The following is a 6,000-nucleotide window of genomic DNA, read 5'->3' on the forward strand; positions in this document are numbered from 1 at the left end:
GCTTGTAAGCTTTCGCAAAATCTTGTTTTCAATATCCTCTATCAAAACAAGTTTTCATCTTCCTTTTTTTCCGCTCCTGTTCTCAATTACGCTACCTACGAAATCGTATTTTCCTCCATCCCATAGGTGCTCTCAAGTGTGGAAAACATTCCCTGCGGGATAGCACCATCCGGAACAGGAACGACCTCACCATCCATACATACATACATATCCATAAATTGCACGTAAGTAGGGCAAAAGAAATCCCTGCTGCTGCTGCTGCTCGGTGCGAGCGATCCAAACACAAGCTTCGCAAGAACTGAAAATATTTTGCCATCGGAAACGAGGATGAGAAGGTAATCGAAACGGATAATCCCTGGATCCCTGCCGCGCGCATTCTGTACGTACCGACATTGGATCAGATAAGCGGTATTTTTCTCTGTTGGATTGGAAGATCTCTCCAATAAAAGAAAAAAAAAATTGAAGCATACCCAAACAAACGCTCCGAAGAATGCATAAATGCATCCAACTCTATCGATGGGACAATAATGATGAATCCTGTTCAACGTTTCCATGCAATCAGAACCGCTAGCTCAAGGATGCGTGAAAATCAACTACCTCGGAGCCATTTAACTACCTGTCTTGGATGTCGTGATTAATTTCCGGAAAAATCTAGGAAAAACTATCCGATGGGGGGGGTTCCCACTTCCGAGGAAGACGGTGAAACATGACGTGATAATGGATTTTTCCACCTGAGAAGAAAGTGCTACCCATTAGAGGCAGTCATCCGCCCAGTCAGTCAGTTCTGGGCTGGATGTAATTATCTAGACGCTAATGATATAGGACCAGGTGACGTGGCCTGGCCGTGGCATTCGTGAGTTTGGTTGTGCCTGTGTGGAAGGGTTGACACTTCATTAGATGTTGTGTCTCTTCTATCATGATTTGTTTGGATAATGATGGGTTCGTCATGCTTGGGCTTGGTGGAGGAAGCTTGTAAATCTTTGGGTTGAATATCAACTTACAGCTAGCGAACTGAGTATTTTGATTGGGGTTGTTTAAGTTGATATTTTCTATACTTTCGTGCTTGAAGCTCTAATGCTATTAGTCTCACACGGAATCTAGAATTGCTAGAATTACATACAGTTTTGTTTAAAAGATAAAGATAACCTTTAGTCTTGGAAAAATATGCAAAGGTCATTATTAAAATCTGTTATCAGTTGAAGATCTATTTAAATACTTTCTGACCAACCCACCATCTTGTGACAATACCTGTGAAACGTGATATATATTTATGATCAGTTTAGGATCTTCAGAATAATACTTAATCAACCTCAAGTCTTGTAAAAAATATGCAGAGGACTAAACTGAGTAGTACAAATCACTTGAAAAAAAAAACTTTTTGATCAGTCGTTCATGTTCTTGAGTCTTGAAAAATATCCGGAGGAATTTATTGATATCTTATCAAAAAAAAAATGGTGTCTATCATCAAAGTTCTCTAAAATTCTTAAACATAATATTTAAGACCTAAACTCAGTTCTCTGAGCTCAAACGAAGCTCCTTGAACATCTCTCCAATCGAATGAGCTTATCAAATAATTGCAGCATCCCTATGAAGTTCCTTGAACTTGTGGGGAATTTCACATACATCTGGAAATGCTGTCTGTTTTTGACGTAGGACTACGTCTGTGACTTCTATATGGGAGCACACTTTGTGAAAACCGGAAAATGGAAATTGTAACAAAGTTATGAAAGATTTTGAACATTAATAACTCAGATGCCCCTGGACCAATTTCAATAATTTTATCACCAATCGATCAGAAATAATTCCACACATCAATAGCAATGCTTCTGAGTGATGATTTTCAACAAGAAACTTTTGAAAAAGTGGAAATGTCAAGCATTGTCCAATGTACAAATAAAAAGTGATAATTTTAACAGTATTTTCTTGAAATTAACGTGCTTTCCAAACCCAGTCGTCATAATCGAGTACCACTTGGTTGCACATCATTCTGTTTTAACCTGAAAAGATATAAAAGAGCGCTGGTCTAGCCTCAACTCATTCGATGATTCTCTGCTTGAACGTCAAGCAGTACAGTTCGGTCTTTGCTCGCTCTGTCGAGTTGTTCGAAAGTTCCTAGTTTGTTCCAAACATTCGCAGTTTAATCGCGTCGTCGGTAGTGTCGGTCGCTTCGTGTGATGGGAAGACAGCGCTCCCGGAGCAGGCTCCGAGAGAAAACGAAGAAGAAGAACAGCGGTGAGGGTAGCTTGAGTGTACCTATTTCGAATAGGTACGCTACTCTTCCCACCGATGTAGGGAATCCCACCTCAGCCACGGTGAAGCGGTCTAAGAAGAGGAAGAAAAATCAAGGCCAGTCCGATGGTGCGAGTGGACGGGACGATGCCACCGCGACGAACGTCAGCGTCATTGGTGATTTCGGCGACGCCGTCGACAACGAAACTGCTGCCAGCCCGAGTGCAGCAAAAATGAAGCTTCCTCCACTGGTGGTGAAGCAAGTCCCACTCAACACGCTGATTGGCGATCTTTCATCGCTGGACGTTGCAGCTGAGTTTAAGCTCGGCAGGATCGGCACCAAGGTGATGCTCCGAACCAAAGCGGAGTACGAAGTGGCCGTGAAATATCTGAAGGATACCAAGGCGGAATTCTTCACGCACGACATCCCCGGTGAGAAGCCCTTCAAGGTAGTCATCAGGGGTCTACCAAACTTCGACCCCAAGATGGTCGAAGCCGAAATCAACCGGTACAAGCTAGCCCCAATCGCTGTCTTCCGAATGACAAGGAGAGATGAAAACGTGAAGACGTACCCGGATTGTCTTTTCCTGGTGCACTTCCAGAAAGGAACGGTGACGCTCAATGCGCTACAAGCCATCCGATCGATCTACTCCATCATCGTACGGTGGGAGCCATACCGTGGCGGTCATCGTGACGTAACGCAGTGTCAGAGGTGCCTCAATTTTGGACACGGTACCCGCAACTGCAACATCAAGCCACGCTGCAGCAACTGCGCTCAAGAACACGCCACTTCCAACTGTCCTGCGGATGGAGCCGTGGCGATAAAATGCGCTAACTGTGGTGGTGCACATCAAGGCTCTGACAGACAGTGCTCCAAACGCGAGGACTTCAAACGCATCCGAAAGCTGGCGTCAAGCAACAATCAACCAGGACGCAAGAAGGACAAAACCCCATCATTCAGGACGGAGGATTTTCCGCCTCTTCGTGCTCCCCAGCAAAGGCAAGCGAATTCGCGGGTGCAACCCGCCCCCCCTCAAGAAGCTTCCGGTGATTCTGCTGGTCAAAGCTCTCCATCCCCCCCTGGATTCTGGAGACAACCAACAGCGCAAAACAACAACCCCGATCTGTTCTCAGCGGATGAACTGATGGAAATTTTCGTCAACATGTCCGGTGCTCTTCGTAAGTGCCGCAATAAGCCCGAACAGATCCAAGTGCTCGGTAAGTTCATCATCCAGTATGGCGTCTAAACCGCTAACTATCGTCACCTGGAATGCTTGCTCTGTAAGAGCAAAAAAGATTGAGCTTGCCGACTTCCTCCGCAAGCACAGCATCGACGTGGGCCTTCTAACCGAGACCCATCTAAAGTCCGGTGACAGCTTCTGGTTGCCTGACCACAACACTATCCGGCTTGATCGCACCAGCTCCAGGGGGGGTGGTGTTGCGGTCATCGTCAAGAAAGGAATAAAATACCACACTCTGTCCCATATCCGCACCTCTATCATCGAGGCCCTTGGTGTGGAGGTGGAGTCGTCGACTGGATACGTCCAGTTCATCGCCGTCTACTGCCCTCGACAGTGTGCCGCCAGCAGTGGACTAGCGGCTAAATTCAAGAAGGACCTGTCCACCATCACCCGTACCGGTTCCCGCTTCGTAGTTGGAGGAGATCTGAATGCTCGCCATGAGGCCTGGCGGAACTACCAGCAGAACCAGAACGGTCGTCTCCTGTTCGACCACTCACAGCATGGGTTGTATTCCGTTTGGTTTTCGGATGAACCAACATTCATCTCACCGGCGGGCAACCCATCGACGCTAGACCTGTTCCTGACAAATATCGGCTTGTCCAAGCCGGTAGCCTTGAACGAACTCAGCTCCGACCACCAACCGGTGGTGGCTGAACTGGGCTGCAACGTGGCTCCTGCTTCAAGCCTGCGCAAGGACTACCATCGCGTTAACTGGGCCCAGTTTGGACGCGTGGTAGACAGGCACATCATCGACAACCCGCCGCTTGACACCGTGGAGGACATCGACCGAGCGTTGGAGGGACTCCACCAAGCCATAACCGTGGCTGACGAGGCGTGCGTCCGACGAGTTCCTGTGAGGGGTAAGTTTATTGCCATTGATTCCCACACCCATCTTTTGATTCGCCTGAGAAATGTTCGTAGACGCCAGTTTCAGAGGACTGGAGATCTGGGCAAAAAACGTGAAATGGCTGATCTGAACAGACAGATTGCTTCCAGAATGGACTCACTCCGAAATGAAAGTTTCGGGCGTGTTGTCCAGAATCTGGACGACCGCTCCAGACCATTCTGGAAGGTAGCCAAGGTTCTGAAAACTCATCCCAAACCCATTCCACCTCTCAGAGTCGAAAATGATGACGATCGGCTTTTAATCACCCCACAGGAGAAAGCAAATGCGATCGGCGAGCATGTCGCTTCATCGCATTTGCTTGGCTCGAATATCCAAAGTCCGCTCGAAGATCAGGTTGCGCAATGCGTTCAAAACCTAGATACCTCCCCTTGTGTCGTGCCTCCGGCGGATATGATTACAGTACAACAAATTTGCTCAGCGCTGAAATGCACCAAGAACATGAAGGCTCCCGGGTTTGACGGTATATTCAACTTGATCTTGAAGAGACTCAGCATGAAAGTGCAGTCTCTTCTAACCGCTATCTTCAACAGATGTTTGGAACTGCACTACTTTCTAAGTATCTGGAAAGTAGCAAAAATCATACCTTACGCAAACCCGGTAAGGATCCAACATTGTCTTCAAGCTACAGACCAATCAGCCTCCTTTCAGCGCTGAGCAAATTGTTCGAGAAACTCATTCTCAATCGTTTGCTCAAGTTTGTCGAGGAAAATAACATTCTCCTTCCGGAACAGTTTGGATTCAGAAAGGGGCACTCCACCAATCACCAGCTAGTACGCGTGATGAATAACATCCGAAGCAACAAAGCTGTATCCAAGTCCACAGCCATGGCCTTGTTAGACGTTGAAAAGGCGTTTGACAATGTTTGGCATGACGGACTTGTGTACAAGCTTTGTAACCTTAACTTCCCATTACATCTGGTTAAAATCACCCGTAACTACCTTCAGCAAAGGTCGTTTAAGGTATCGTTGAATGGTTGTCTTTCCGACACGTTTTCCATTCCAGCAGGAGTGCCGCAAGGCAGTCTGCTGGGCCCCTTGCTTTACAGCATTTATACTTCCGACATTCCTCCCCTTGGAGACGGTTGCGTGTTCTTCCTGTTCGCAGATGATACCGCAATAGCCGTCAAAGGAAGGATGCCTCGCGAAATAACGAACAAACTTCAACGATGCCTTAACGCCTTTGCTGATTATGCCACCACGTGGAAAATCAAAATCAATGCCACCAAAACACAAGCGATCATGTTCCTCCATCGGCAATCGCCCAAACTGAAACCGGCTCCATCTTGTACTGTAATCATGGATGGCACAAGGGTTGAGTGGTCCGCCGAAGTAACCTATCTCGGGATGTTGATCGATGAAAAACTCCTCTTCCGTTCGCATGTAGAGAAAACTGTAGTCAAGTGTTCTACCTTGGTTAGGTGTCTGTATCCGCTGATTTGCCGCAGATCCCGCCTCTCAAGGGTGAACAAACTGGCCGTCTACAAACAAATCATAGCACCTGCGATCCTCTACGCAGCTCCGGTGTGGGAATCATGTGCACAGACTCACAGGAACAAAATTCAGGTCGCTCAGAATAGAGTGCTGAGGATGGTTCTTGATCGTCCTTTCGACACTAGAATAACAA

The sequence above is a fragment of the Ochlerotatus camptorhynchus genome, unplaced genomic scaffold, assembly GCF_037179485.1.
Source record: "Ochlerotatus camptorhynchus isolate MF236.1 unplaced genomic scaffold, CSIRO-AGI_Acam_v1.1 ptg000433l, whole genome shotgun sequence".
Taxonomy (NCBI): domain Eukaryota; kingdom Metazoa; phylum Arthropoda; class Insecta; order Diptera; family Culicidae; genus Ochlerotatus; species Ochlerotatus camptorhynchus.